Source organism: Parus major, chromosome 18 (genome assembly GCF_001522545.3).
Source record: "Parus major isolate Abel chromosome 18, Parus_major1.1, whole genome shotgun sequence".
Classification (NCBI taxonomy): Eukaryota; Metazoa; Chordata; class Aves; order Passeriformes; family Paridae; genus Parus; species Parus major.
This window is the reverse complement of record NC_031786.1, coordinates 10,792,586-10,807,668: the sequence shown is the minus strand read 5'-3', so window position 1 is coordinate 10,807,668 and position 15,083 is coordinate 10,792,586. Positions and strand designations below refer to the sequence as shown.

The window sequence follows — 15,083 nt, the reverse complement described above, 5'->3', positions numbered from 1 at the left end:
CTGTGATCCCTGAGGTCCAGCTGTGATCTCTGAGGTCCAGCTGTGATCCCTGAGGTCCAGCCATCACAAATGTGAACATTTGGTGTAAGAGCTGTGAATGGAAGTGCCCAGAGAGGAGCCTCTGAAGCAGGAGCTGAGGCTGCTCCAGGGACACCACAGATCTTCTGCCCTGGACAAGGGCAGGACCTGATGTGCCACCATGGGAGGCACATCTGTGCTGATGATTGCACGGTGATTCCTGTGGAAGGTGGGAATTGGAAGACGATCCCACTTGCCAGGTCATTTAAACCTGGGTTTAAATGCTGGTCTGCATCTGTGCTATCCCATTAAACCTCTGTCATGGTGTAGCCTTGGGCTGTGGGTGGCACAGCCTGCAGCAGGGTGGGGGACATGTCCCCCCTCAATGGCACTGGGGGGCTGCAGACTCCTCTTCCCTTTGACTCCCCTCAAAACCCCTCCTTGATCTGCATGGGGATCAGCAGATCCTGGAAGGTGCCTCCTGCACAGCTGGCTCAGGTACAAGGAGCCCACAGCAGAAACACATCTGGCCCTTCAGGACAAAGGACAAGCAGGGATGTCCTCCTGGGGGAGGAGGGGGCAGCTGAAATTAGGAACACCAGGGAAACCACTGGCACAGCGGCACCAGCACTCGGGGTGTGTTTCTGAGCTGCTCGGCATCCTCGTCCTGGCAAAGCCAAGCTCCCAGCTGCCAGATCAGGCCCTTCCCTGAGAGGGCATTGTGATGGAAAAGCTCCTGAAGGCCCTGTGAAGTCACCGAGCCTCGGTCTGTGGCCATGCTGGAATGCACTATCCAGGAGTTGTTTTGAGGTCAGAAAGGAATAAGTTGTTTGCAGACAATTGATGTTGTTATTAAAAACATCCACGGCACAGAGCAGGGGGAGGGAGGTCTCTTTCCTGTTTGGGAAATAGTTTCTCACTGCATCCATCAAACGAAAGAATTCTGTATGAAAAATTAATTTAGAAAAAAAAAAGTTTCTGGGGCACACGCGCCTGAAAATGAACCACAGCAGGAGCAGAGGTTTGGCTCAGACCAACATCCCAGACTCAAAGGCAGAGGCCAGATTAAAGCCCAGGACTGCTCCCAGCCTGTTGCTGGAACTGAAGGGAGTGCAGTTTCCTTCAGAGAAATGCAATGCTCTGTAACTTTTGGGCAAAATTCAGGAACTGCAGCTGAAGCCCGGAGCAGTCTCCCACTGAGACAGATTTTGTGAGTCTGGAGCAGCAGCTGCACTGCAGGAAAGTGGTGAGCACGTACATAAAGGAAGAAAAACCCCCTCAGATTAAGGGATTAGGCTGTCACCCTTCTCCACACGGTGAATCTCCCAGCCAAGGGCGAGCAGTTTTTCCAGCCCTGTCCTGCAGCTGTGAGATGTGACCTGAGGAGCAGCCACATCACATGGAACTGTCCCACGAGAGCCAGGGCACCCTTGCACCACATGGGGCCTGGCACGGGTGGGCCTGGCCCAGCTGTCCCTGTTCCCAGCCACTCTGGGTCGCACATCCAGAGATCTTTCCCATGGGATGGACAGGAGGAAGCACACTCTGGACATGAGTCAGTCCCTGCAGTGTCCCTGGTAGGTCAGGTTGAAGCTTTGGGTGTAGCTCCAGGGTATTTTGGGATGGGAATCATGGCTGGTGTCAGGATTTGTGGGCACATGGCTCAGTTCCTGCCCGTGCCCAGGCTGTCCCATGTCCCTGCAAGCACCAGCCTGACCCTTCCTGTCGAGGTGGTCACCACCACCCTGGGTCCAGGACAGAATGGAGCCTCCCTTCACAGTGGTGGGATGGAAAATTTTAGGGACAAAGTGGCACAAGCCAGAGTCTGAGTGGTACATCTCGCTGCCGCTCCCACCGCGATCCCCGGGAATGTCTGCACCCCTGCAGCCCTTTGAAACCAGCCAGGTCTGCAGCCTGCACCGCGGCCGGCAGAATTAATTGTCCGTGATCAGCTAATTAAAGGGTCCTGATAAAATCTGCCTGGCAGGCACAGGAGCGTGTGGTGGCCCTGGTGGCCCCCAGGGTGAGGGAGAAGGCGGCTGCTGGGACACCCAGGGCTCCATCACTGCTTCTCCCCTGCCCTCAAGGCATTGGCAGCACCTTTGCTTGGTCCTGGGCTGTCTTGTTTCTCCACTCCAGGCGGGTGTTGGCAGCAACCCCAGGGTTACAGGTGTGACTGGGTTGTTGGCAGTGACTGCATGGCCACAGCCCTGTGGAGAACAAGGGTCTCAGAAAATATGGGTGGTGTGGTGTTTGGAAAGGGGGGACCACAGAATCCTTCCCTCTCCCTGTGAACCCACTCCCGGGCATTCCCATTCCTCAGGTTTAGGTCAAAATAAAAAGTAAAGGCTTCCCATAGCTGAAACAGCCTTTGCTGCCCTGCAGAATGTGCAGTTTTTTGTGTCTGGGTGTTCATGTCAAGCTCCTCTCCAAAGACCTGCCCAGTTTCCAGGAATGCTGTCCCATCCAGGGATTACCCATCCTCTTCCAACAGTCCTGGTCTTCTTCAGCCTCCCTACCTGGGAGAGAAAGCAGTGAGGGCCAGGCTGGCCAAGGCAGTGTCCCAGAACCATGGCATGCACGGGAGGCTGATCCCAGCAGAAAAGCTGTGAAATCCCTGTGTGGGACTAGCTTTGATCTGGATTAAATCCCTCAGAGACAAACAGGAACAGCTTTCCTGTGGCTGTGTGTTTTGACTTGAAGGCATCAAAGTTTGCCCTGAGTGACCCCGAAAAGTGAGCAGGCAGCTGCTGGCACTTGGCTGGGCAGGGAGGAGCTGCTGCATTTCCAGGTGTTGTCCTGGCCCGAGGGAGGCTGTAGGGTCAGGTTTGGATTCAGGATTGAGTAGATGTCTGCCTGTTTCATCCTTGGTGCTGCTGGGTCAGTGAGATCTCTCCAGCCCCACACGGGCTGGGCTTGGTGCAGAGCCAGGAGCTGTGTCCTTTGCAGGTGTCCTCTGCTGCTGGCAGTGTGTCCATAGCCACCCACTCCCCTTGTCCTGCACCACCAGGCATTTATTTCTCTATCCAAACGCTGGCTTAAGGCAGATGAGACTTGGCTCGAAGTCCCTGTCCTACAACAGTCCCATGACCCCAAAGAGATTTGTGTTTCCAGCTCTTGAATTCTTTCTCTTAGGAGCCTCACACCTCTGGTATCCCACAGCCTTGGGGTGGAGGAGCAGGGAGGGATGAGCACACACAGACCACAAGCTCCTGGAGATGGTGCAGGTGAGGAGCACAGAGCTGCTGAACCAGCCCATCACATCTAGAAGCCCAGAGCTGTCCCTGGGGCAGCTTTCAGCCAGCGCTGGTCAGCTGGGAAGCAGCAGCACAGAGAAATAAGGCATCCCATGGCAATCCAGGGAAAGTGAGGGGGGGATGTGCCATGTTCTGGATGGGTGTGGGACCCCTGGACTGGCAGCTGCTCCCTCCGGGGGGTGATGTGGCCTCAGGATGTTCTGGTGTTGGGGTCTGGGTGTTAAACACGGGCAGTGCAGGATGGTCCCATTCCCATGGAGACCCCGCAGGGGATGCTGAGCCCAGCCAGGGCCGCCCGGCCTCCCTGAGCTACCGGAGCCCAGCACAATCACAATCCACATTTCTGCCCAGAGCCTGTTACAGAAAACCATTAACAGTAGCACAGCTGCCCTGATAAGGCAGGATAAGCCTGTCAGCTTTTGATAAAACCCCAGTCTTCAGGAAAACAAAATACAGCAGTGCCTTGTTGGGGGTGCTGGGAGCTCTGGCCAGGAGCAGAGAGCCGCGGTGTGGGGGGAGCAGGGCAGACAGCTCGTCCCAAAACCTCCCTGAAATACCACCATGTCCTCGCTGTGATAACCACTGGGATGTCAGGCTCATCAGCCGCAGTTTTCCTTCACTCTCAGATGCCCTGATAGTGTCCCGAGATAAGATAGCTCTGTTTACCCAGGGCAGCAGAGCTCTGTCCACACAGCCCTAAAGGTGTGAATATCCCTGAGCAAACACAGCTCTTCACACCTGTAGGGCTGTTCCAAAGCCAGCCCAGGGTGATGTCGGGTCCAGGTGACTGTGGGATGGGAGCTGGGCACTCACCCCGTCCACCACCATGATTCGTGCTTGGACTGGGTTGCAGGATTAGCTCAGGTTTAGGAAGGCTTGGAAGCGGCACTAAAATCCATCTCTGCTGAGTTTTCCCAGCTGGGGCTGAGTTTTTATGTCATCCAACATCATTCTGCAGATCCACAGACAATTCTGGCTACTGTCAACCAGAGCTCTCAGCCTTTGCCACAACAAAACCCTCCCAGGGTCCCTCTCCCTACTTCCAGAAAGGGAAGCTGAGGCACAGTGGAGCTAGGCCGAGCCATGACAGGACCTTTCCTGCATCCTTGGAGCATCTCCTCTCCAAAGACAGAGCAGGAGTGGCTGAGGCCAGGCCATGGAGCTCACGGGACAGCCCATGGCCAAGCTCTCCATGGCAGCCCCGGGGCTCGGTCCCGCTGTGCTGGGTGAAACAAACGTGCTGAGCTGCCAATGGCTCCCCTGAGCCAGCCAGGCTCGGAGAGAAACCAAAACCTTTCCCAAGAGGGGTCATCTGTCAAGCTTGGGTTACTGTCTGGCACCTCGAGTGGCCAGGCATGAGGTTTGTCACTCATGGGAATGGGAGCACTCCCAAAGCCACCCTGAGCTCCATCTCCTGGGGAGAGGCACAGGCTGGAGCAGCTTCTGTGGGCACAGACAGGACCAGCTCCCAGCAATGTGTGACAAAACAAGAGGGACCATCCCCCTGGAGAGTCCTCCTCCCTGGGGCTTCTGTCCATGCTGGGATTTCTGGGATGTGCCTGCAGGAGAACGTGTTTCCCCAGAGGAAGGTGTTCTCCTCTGGCTAGGGAGCCCTGTTCCTTGCTGCCCCGGGGACACGGGGTCTGGGGGTGTGAATGCACAGCTGCAGCTGCTGGCCCTGCCTGGGAGGGTCAGGCCATGGGATCCTGTAGAGAGGAGGGAAGGCCACACCAAACCAGGGTGGGGAAAATACAAAAGGACAGTGATGCAGACTCCAGGAGGAAATCCTGCAGGAGCTGATCTGAAGAGAGGTGGTTTTGGTGCTGTGGCACCGTGGTGGGATTGCTGCTGGTTTAGAGGAGGGATGGTGAGCCCTGGGTTGTGCCCAGCTCCGTGCTGGCTTCTGGCAGCAGCCACAGGGTCCCTTCGGAAGTGGGGCTGGCTGGGGCTGGTTTAACAATTCCCCTGGCCCTGCTCCAGAGGAGATTGGGAAATGATCCGGGGTTAAAACAACACAACACGTTCCTGAACGCTGTTTGTGCAGAGGAGCCCGGCACAGCCCGACCTCACAGGAGGCTGAATTAGCAGCGACCAGGCACGGGAGCAGCATCACTTTAAGCCGGGTCTGCCCTGGGGGAAGCACAGCCTGAGCTGGTTTAAAACCGCCTCACTTTGCTTTCACCCCTGGTTGTGGCGAAGCACAGCCAAGTTTTCCGGCTCCCTGGGGCACCGATGGAAGCAGAGCTGAGGCTGTTTGTATCCCTGGTCCTTCTGGGCTGAACAGTTTTAATCCAGATTTGAAAAGCCTTTGACTCTTTTCTGGGCTGGTTGTGTTATCAGCCTTGTGCATTTTGGGTAACCTTTGCTCGGAATGAACAAATTCTTTCAGTATCTGTTTGTGCTGTGGCTTTAACGCTGAAGTGGCTGATCCCTCCTGGGGCAGAAATGTAGGAAAGCTTATAGGGAAATGTCCTGGAGGATCACCTGGAGCTTTGGGGTGCTCAACCCCACCACGTGCCCTCCTTTTGAGATGCAGGGTTCTGGTTTTACAGAAACACAAACGTATTGGTGAGACCAAGCGCTTGGGGAGTGGGATGAGGGTGGGATGAGGATTTTGACCATTTGAAAAGCATTCCCTGAACCCACAACATTTCAGAGCTGCCCAGGGGTCATCAGGCTGGACAAGAAACACCAAGGTGTGGGTAGAGAGAGGAGAAAGGTCTTGGAAGGCACAACAGCCCTGGAGCAGCTGAGGGAAGCTGCTGCTGAGATCTGAACCAGATAAGAGGGAAACCACAAGGGCAGAGTCTAAGTGGGTAAATTGTCCCCAAGTGGATTCCCCTCTAAATAAACACCTTGGAGCTGGGTTGGGGGGCAGAGCAGGGGCTGGGGGTTCTGTGCTATCCCTGATAACCCAGAGACTGCAGGGTGAGCTCTCCCGTCAGCTCCTGCCTTTGAATAGCATCTGCATGAATTATGGGATACAAACAATTCATTTCAAAGGATTGACAATCTCAGGAGACTGGGCTTGGATGGTGAAATTAAACAAAGCAAGCTGATGACAGGCTGATATCATCTCCCAGAGTGAAATAGAGTTCACTTCTTGACTTTTCCCTTCTCAAAAAATAAAATAAAAAAAAAATATTAAGCTCTTTCTAATCTGAGGTTTATCTGCAAACTTTCTGTGCAACACCTGATTTGCAGAGAAAATCTCCTGGTCAAATCTGAATCAAATCCTGGTCAAAGCTTTTGCTGGATGCTTTAAGCTGCACCAGGGGAAGTTCAGGCGAGAAGTTAGAAAAACTTTGTTACAGAAAGAGTGGTTGGGAATTGGAATGGGCTGCTCAGGGAAGTGCTGGATTCACCATCCTGGAGGTTAAAAGAAGCCTGGATATGGTGCTCAGTGCCATGGTCTAGTGCCAAGGTGGTGTTGGGTCACAGGTTGGACTCGATGATCTCCAAGGTCTTTTCCAGCCTCACCGATTCTGTGTTTGTGAGCGCCATCCCTTCAGTGTCCCAGCAGGACTGGCTGTGGGTGCAAGGTGCTGGCACCCAGGGCAGGACAGGACAGGGCTGCGCTTTGCCCATGCCACAGAGCAGCCTTCAGGGGAGATCCCTGGATCCCAGCTCAGAGCTGGCTCCTGAGGCTGACTGCTGCTGAGGCCGAAGGCTGATCCCCAGAGGCGCTCAGGAGAAGGCTCCACTCCAGTCTCAGGGCAGCGCTGTCCCCTCACAGCGCTCTGGAGGAAGCCAGGGCGATTTACAGCCCATTTCCCGGCGTTTGGAGTCCAACCGTGTGTGCTGCACCAGGGCAAGGCCGGCTTTGTGCTCCCCATCCTGTATTGAGTAAGAGCGCTTTTGTCTTGGGAGAAAATGCCTTGGGTGAGAGGCTGCCACAAATCCCAACATTTCAATACAGCACAACGGGTCTGTAGGTTCCTCCTCCACCCCCATCATCTGCTGATGGACCCTCAACTGCCGGCTGGCTTTGAAGGAGCCATTGCAGGTCACTGGACATGTCCCTGAGGACTCCAGCAAGGAACACACAGCTCGGTTGGACCCCCAGGGCTGCCAGCAGCTGCTTGCCACGTGTGCTGCCTGGCAGTGGGGAGAGCTTCGCTGCCCAGAGATTGTTCAAATCTGGCTCAAAATCCGAATATCTGGGAGCTGTAAATCTCCCAGGAACAAGTCTTGCTCTTGCTCCTCTGATGCTTCCTGTGGGGCCACAAACACTACGTGTACAGCCAGGAAATACCTCGAGTGGTTCTGGTGTTCCAGTCCAGGCTGGAACCAATCAATGTGGAAACACTTATGGAAACCTCTCCCTCCATGGAATGAATCCAAACCTAGGTCAGACCCAGCCCGGCAGCTGAAGCTCCCAGTGGTGTCCCAGTGGTTGTTGGGATCAGCTCCCGTGGCTTGTGGGGCTGGAGGATGGGTGGGCAGCCAGTGCCTGGTGGGCAGCAGCTGCCAGCTGCTCTCCAAAGGGATGTGGTGTTGTTGGGAAGAGTTTTGTGCTCACCTAACTGCAGAAAGTTGATAACTCTGAGTGTCGACAGTTAACCCTCAGCAGCTGATCTGACAGGACTTGTTCTTCCCTCCTGGGGGCTTTTCTGTGAACAGCTCTGGACTTTCTCCCTGGACCTGCTCTCAAAACCAGACACCATATTTTGGGATTTGGCCGTGCAAGCTGTCCATCTGCTGCCCACTTTGGCTGGGCATTATTTCATCTGGCTCTGGGTGTTGATGGGCAGCTGGTTCACCATGGACATGCCTGGTTTGCCCCTCTTGTCGCTGGGGTCAGGGCAATCCCAAAACATTCACGGGTTCAATCTGCCAAACTGCTGTTCAGCATTTGCTTTTCCTCCCCACTCCCAGCATCTGCTGGAAGTCCTCCCTTCCTGCTGATGGGCCTGACAATGACCAGGGCAGGGCAGGGCTCCATTGGGAAGTCCTGATGGATGGAGGTAAACCTCAGACAGGAGGGATCAGGGTGGCACTGCCACACCTGAGGATCTACCAGCAGGACAGGTATCCTCTGCCCTGTCTCAACAGGCCTGGTTTTGGGCTTGGTTTAGGCAGTGAAAATCAGATTTTCATGGAATTCAGCTGCAGAACTCCATCAGCTTTGACCAAATGTCCTCCCTTTTTCGGTGACTGAGAAATGCAGCCGAGCTTGAGCAGCTCTTCTTAGAGACAGCAACAGACACATCCCTAGCAGAGAGCAGTGTTTTTCTTTTTAAGCCTTGGCTTCAAATGTAAGGGCAATAGATTTTCTTTAAGGAAATAAATCCCCAAATTTGTTAGGGTTGGCACAGCACAGGATTTTTCACTTGCCTTGTTTCTCATTTCCAGCTGAATCATTTTAGCAGGGACTTTTCTAGAAACGCTCAGCCTGACTCAGACACCCAGTCTCAAACATTTCAACCCAAACACTGCGTCTGGCTTTTTTTTTTATGGAAAAGAGAATGAGGGTCTTATCCTTAGAAATCCCAGGCGGGCATCAGTGTTCTGTAACCAACTTCAGTGTCACAGAGAGTTGTTACACTTTGCAGAACCAACACTGACAGCACGACATGTCCAGGGCCTCTGTCTGTAAGGCATATGGGGATTTGGGAGCTGGCAAAGTGGGAAGTGAAGGGCACTTGGGTTGTGCAGCCTCCCCAGGGAGGTCCTGAGTCACTCTGATGACATGTCCTCCAGAGCTTTTCCACAGAACAGCCATTCCTAGGGACTTTCAAGCATGGAAAAGTGTTCAGATCCCCTAGGTCTTTCTGTTTTGAGGGGGAGATTTCCTCACTGTGTTTCTCCCCAGGATCCTGCTCCCTCATTCCTTCCTCTCATGGGTGGAGCGGGGACAGAGGTATTTGGCTTCCTGAGGAGTGATCAGAGTGTGAGGGGCTCCCCAAAAAGCTCTCACCCCAACAGGGGGTCCCAGCGAGGCTGGGGCTCTGCCTTTCCTTCCCTCTGCCCATCCCCACCTGCAGGCCCAGGGCTGTGGCTCTGGCCTGGGGGCGATGCCAGCCACAGCTGCATTTTTTGTGGTGTGTCCACACACTTCCCTCCATCCTTTAGCTCTGACTGTCAGGAAAACCTGGCCCTGGCGCAGCCCTCATGTCTGCCCCTTGCAGCTACAACACCCCCATGGACTTCCCCTTGCCTGAGCCAAGCCAACCAACTCCTCTTTACTCACACCCAACTGCTCACACAGAAGAATTTTCCTGAGCAAATGTTTTTGTTTGCTGGTGGCCAGCTGGGGCTGTGGTGAGTGGCACTGGGCCACTCAGGAGGGCATGGGGATGCCTGCCCTGTGAGAAGAGCTGGGTCTGACCCCTCAGTCCCTATGGCTCCAAGCCTTGGGGCCACATGTGGTGACTCCACTCTGCAGCACCTTGCCACTGGTGTTCATCCTTGTTTGGCCATTCTGCTGCAGCAGGCACGGACAGAAACCCTCTCCCAGCCTGGGGTCACCCAAACCCCCAGGAGAGGTCCCTGCAGGGCCACACCTGGAAGCACTCACGGGGCCCTGGCAGCCTGTGCTGGACTGGTGTGACCTGTGGTGGTGTGAGAGCTCATCCACCACTTCCAGGTTCACACCCAGCTGCTCCACAACCTCAGACTAGTTGGCAGTGGCTTGAAGGGACACTGTAGGGATGCCCTCCTGCTGTCTCCATGGGCAATTGCTCTCTACCTCCCAGTCCAGACATGTCTCCACTGGCTCTGGCTGCTTCACCTCTGTTGTCCCTATGGGTGTTCCATCGACCATTATGATCCTCAGAAATAACACTCCTGATATCTCTGAGGATATCAGGGATATCTAGGGATTCCCTGGGAGGAAAGCCCCCCCAAGATGGGCATGGGGTCCCTCTCAGGGACCAGGACCCTGCATGTCAGGATTTCTCCTGCAGAAGAGAAATAATGGCTCAGGCTGAGCTAGCAATTTTCTGGGAAAAAAAATATTTGTTTGGGAAAAGAGTAATTTTAAGGAGACTAGGACTGTTCATAAATTTGAGTCAAATTTAGAGATTACTTTCAGTCTCTGGATTCTTCCATCCTCCCCTTTTCCTTCTCCCCTCCCCTGAATTATTGTTTGCAAAAATTAAAACAAAATGTTTTGGGGTTTTCGTTTGTTTAAAAAGCAATTTGCATTTTGAAAATTGCCAAAATATAAGCTTTGGGAGGGTGGGGTCTTTTGAAAGGGCAGCATTGTCATTGCTGAATGAAAACCACGGAGAGGAATTTGTCCTGGGAGACACAGGGCGCTGGGGACATGGTGGCAGCACAAGGACCACAACCACAGCTCCCAGCACAGCCCCAGCCTGTGCCTCCATTCATGTCCCTCCTTTCCGTCTCCCACATGGAAAATCCTGCCCACCTTGACCTCCTTGAGGGGTTCATTTGACCAAGTCACTGGTTTTAACACAGAGAAGGTTCCACAGTGTTTTCTCCGCTTGCTTTCCTCTTCCCCTCTTCAACCTTTTCCAGGTTTCAGAACATCTGTGTTTAAATGAAATCTGGTTATCCAGAGCTGAGCCTGGCAGCTCAGGTAGAGATGCTCTGATGCAGCTCTGCACATCTGTGAGCAATAAAGTCAGGGAACAAAAGGCTTGTGAGGTCTTTGGCAGTGCAAGAGAAAGAAGAGAGAAGAGACAGCAGGACTGGGCTTAGTGGAGAAACCAGAGCCAAAACCTTTCCTCACAGAGCCCTCAGCACCTGGCCCAGGTTTTGCTCATAGCAGGGTCTGCAGGAGTGCAGGGGTGTCTTCTCCACCAGGTGCAAAGCAAAGTTTGAGGAACGGACATGATGCCAATCCTGGAAGGTGATTTTTATTACAGCCCTCAAAGGCGTTCATAGAAAGAAAAAACGGGTTGCTAAAGAGCCACTTGAATTCAGGGAAATTCAAACTGAGAAGCAGTGGCAGAAAATTAAAGCCAGGCCAAGTCATGTTAGGAACAAGGCAAAATGCTTCAGCACAGCAGGGGATTAACCTCGGCCGAGCAGAGGGAGGGCGGGAGCCGCGTTTCCTGAGCGCCTCTGTCCAGGGAAAACGTGGCCTGGGAGCCACACACCCTGGGGACATGCACATGGAGCTGGGATCCAAAACCACCCCGACCTGCTGCTGGGGCCAGTGATGTGCCCAGGCACTGCCCACACTCTGCACCTCCAGAATTATCCGATCCCATCACGGCGTGTCCCAGCCTTGTCCACACAAGGACTTTGTGACGCCTGGCTGGGACATTTCTTGCATTGCCCCAATTCCTGTGTCCCTGTGTGCTATTGCCAGGAGAAATGGGATGGGTATTTTCCTTCAGCCAGACCAAGCCTCTCCCACTGGGCATTCTGCAAACACACCAGGCTACAGGCAGAGCAGCCAGCTTGCCCTGGCTGGTGACCAGTGGTGCACAGCACTGGCCACTCCAGCCCAGGCATTCAGGGTGGACACAGGACATAGTAACTCCAATTAAAGCCATTCTCCCTAAGTTTGGCCCCTCTTGACTGCAGAAACAGGTGGAACAGGAGGGGTGGATGCTGGAAAAGCAGCCAGGTGTATGGGGATGGGAGGAAATTGGTGCCAAACTACTTCTAGCTGTTTCCTGGGAGTGGAAGGAGGAACTGAGGCTGAGCTGATGGAGCCAAAAGAAGCTGAGAGGTCACAGTGGAGGAGTGGCTGTCCCTTCTTGGGTGCCTGTGGGGATCTTGAGGGAGGTCATGGAGTGGGGCTGGACCAGACCACGCCTTCTCCCAGCTCACTCATTGCCTTCCTGGAGGGTTTGTCCCCCAAGGCAGCCACAGGATTTAGGTCGTTGTCTCTGAATGAGGACAGGGATGGATGTTTTGGGGAGCTCCTTGCAGCTTCCTGGGAGGTTCAGCTTCTTCCTTTCTTCAGGATTTTCCCATCCCTGGAGCACCAATGGAAAATTGATCCTGGGAGCAGAGCTGGGAGGAGCTCTGTACACTCAATTTATTCTCCCACATTCCTGTGCAGCTCTGCTCTGGTGGCACCAGTGGAAATGTTAGCAAAGAACTCAAGAAAATCCCCAGAGTTCTGTTTTCCTGGCTTTGCAAAAAACATTTCTGCTTATCAAGCAACCCAAAGAAATGCGAAGATTTTCACTCACTCTTCGTGTGGGCTCATCTTTGAATTTTAAAAAGGAATTTGCCAATGCAATCTTGCAAAATACTCCAATGCCAAGTCCAGATCTCCTAAAATACAAGTTTTAGGAGGAGGTGAGCTTTCATTCTCCTGGGAAAACATGCATTTCTGACAGATTTGAGAGAGAGCTAAGGCTCCTGTGAGGCCATGCCAATCCTTGGAGAAATAAACGTCCCCTTGTGTTGATCGACAGGAACCAAATCCTGTGGTTTGTGGCACCAAAGGCAGAGCCGCTTGAGAGCCTCGAGGCTTTGAACGACTGAGACGTGCCCACGTGGTCACAACCTACAATAGTCCTCAGACTGAGGGATTTAGACCTTTTTTCCTCTGTTTGAGCTGAGTCCTGAGGCTGTGCCCTGGGTACAGGTGCTGCCTCAGGGCTTAGGTGTGGCCAGGAGATCATTCCCTGTGTCCCAGCCCTGGTCTGTGCCCTTGGGAAGGCTCTGCCCTGAGCATAGGAATCAGCCCTGGGTCCTGCACCTCCAGGAAAAGGATTGAACCTCTGTAAAACAAGGGCTGGGAATTTAAAACCCCCACCTGCACCCCACAAGCTTTGCTAGTGCATTCTGCAGGGCAGGAATGACCTCTAAAACCCTTTTTGTGGTGGAGCCATGGTGTGGGCCAGGGCTGCTCAGCACGTGTGGGATGAGGAGAAGGCAGAGCTGAGCGGCAGCTCCAGCAGGGCACAGCAGGCTGCTCTTCCTGAGCTTTCCATGGAAGGGGAAAACCCACGAGGGGGGACACACAAGTGTCTGCTGCGTGCTCCCGTGCTGCTTTCTGTGCTAAAAGTGCAGCTTCAGCACATGTGGGGCTGGGCCCGATCTGAAACAGCCATTCCCTCCGGAGGCAGCAGTGCTGTCTCCGGGCTCTCTCATGCTTGTGTCCTGTTAGGGAGATGACAAAAGCTCCTGCAGGCTGCTGGGCTCATCCCAGGAGGGCCAAACCGCGGCTCAAAGCCGGGGCCCAGCTTCGTGGCAGGAATCTCTCTCCCTCACGCCTGGCAAAGCTCTCCCGGGCCGCTCCTGTCTCCATCAGCACGTCGGTGGCTGCTGCTCCTGCTCTGCCGGCCTCAGTGGGGATGTGAGGTTTGGCCTCTCCGTGTCAGCCACAGGAATTCAGACGGCAGAGCACGGAGACAGCGGCTCCATCCCGCTGAGGGCGCGGGGACGGGGGTTCCGCTCTGCTCGGTGCTGTCACGGCGTGTGTCAGCTGGGGATTGCTCCTAAGAAACACTCCGGAGCTACGCTGTCATCTTCTGGGCTGAAATTTGATAATTAAGCAAATACAGCATGGCTTTGTATTGGGAGAGCACCATAAGGTAAACAGGAAGGAATGAGGGATTAAGACATCTCTGCTCTGAGGGAAGGTGACAAGCCCGGAGCTGTGACACCTCCGTGCTGAGGCGAGGGGCCCAGCTGTGGGCTGGCATGGCACAGCTGCATTGTTCAGGGGTGAAGAACAAATAAAAGCTACGGGAAAAGAAAACAAGCTATAAAATTCTCAGCAAAGCACAGAGCCCCAGCAACTGCCTCCTGATGGCCCCGTGACAGCTCTGGGGAGAGGCGGGCATGGGGTCGAGCTTTTGAAGTCCCGAAGTTGTCCTTTGCAAAGGCCCCCTGTTAAAATAGGCCTGGTGTTGACTTTAGGCTGCATATGGTGGAGGAATTGGACAGCTCAGTCACAGCAATCAGAGCAGGGGGCACCTTCTGGAATTTGGTTAACTGGGTGTCAGGCCAGGGCTGTCCCAGGCAGGATGGGGGATGCAGGGGCAGAAATGAAGATCATCAGCCTGGTCAGGGCTGCAGGTGAGTGACAGAGCCTGTGGCGTGAAAAGCTGAGGGAGAAACCAGCTAGGGAGGTCTTAGAATGGCATTCAGAGCTCAAACGTGTGTGTCAGAAGTGGTGAGAGTGGGAATACTGGGAATGTCGGGCAGGTGGTGATGGAAACCCCTTCCCACAGGGACAGAGGGGGCTCCTGAGGGGTTTCTCAGCAGTCTGGGGACCTTTGACCGAGCAGTAACAACACAAAGAGAGAGTGGATGAGAAGGGAGATGAGTGGTGCTTCCATGGGGGAAAGTGCTTGTGACAAAGCTGAAGGTGTCACAGTGGTTTGTGTGCCCTGTCCCTTAACTACAGAGGGGCCCCTGTCCTCACAGTCCCCCCATAACCCACACTACGAGCAGGGAGGGAGCGTTGGGTGCAGGTGGTCAGGTGACACTACCTTCCCAAAAGTGCCTCCAGAGAGGAAAGCGTCTGGCAGGCCACAATCACACTGACACACACAGTCACACTGACACAGACAATCACACTGACACATACAATCACACTGACACACACAGTCACACTGACACAACACACTGACACACACAGTCACACTGACACAACACACTGACACACACAATCACAGTGACACACACAGTCACACTGACACAACACACTGACACACACAATCACAGTGACACAGACAATCACACCGACACACACAGTCACACCGACACACACAGTCACACTGACACACACAGTCACACTGACACACACAATCACACTGACACAACACACTGACACACACAATCACAGTGACACAGACAATCACACCGACACACACAGCCACACTGACACACACAGTCACACTGACACACAGTCACACTGACACA

General features: G+C 54.1%; 1 protein-coding gene across 1 annotated transcript in view; it reads left to right on the top strand.

Annotated features, from left to right (window-relative positions):
• The window catches only part of NTN1 (netrin 1), an 83,752-nt gene that overhangs the window by 35,163 nt on the left and 33,506 nt on the right, over positions 1–15,083 (top strand). The gene's annotated exons all lie outside the window — the stretch shown is intronic.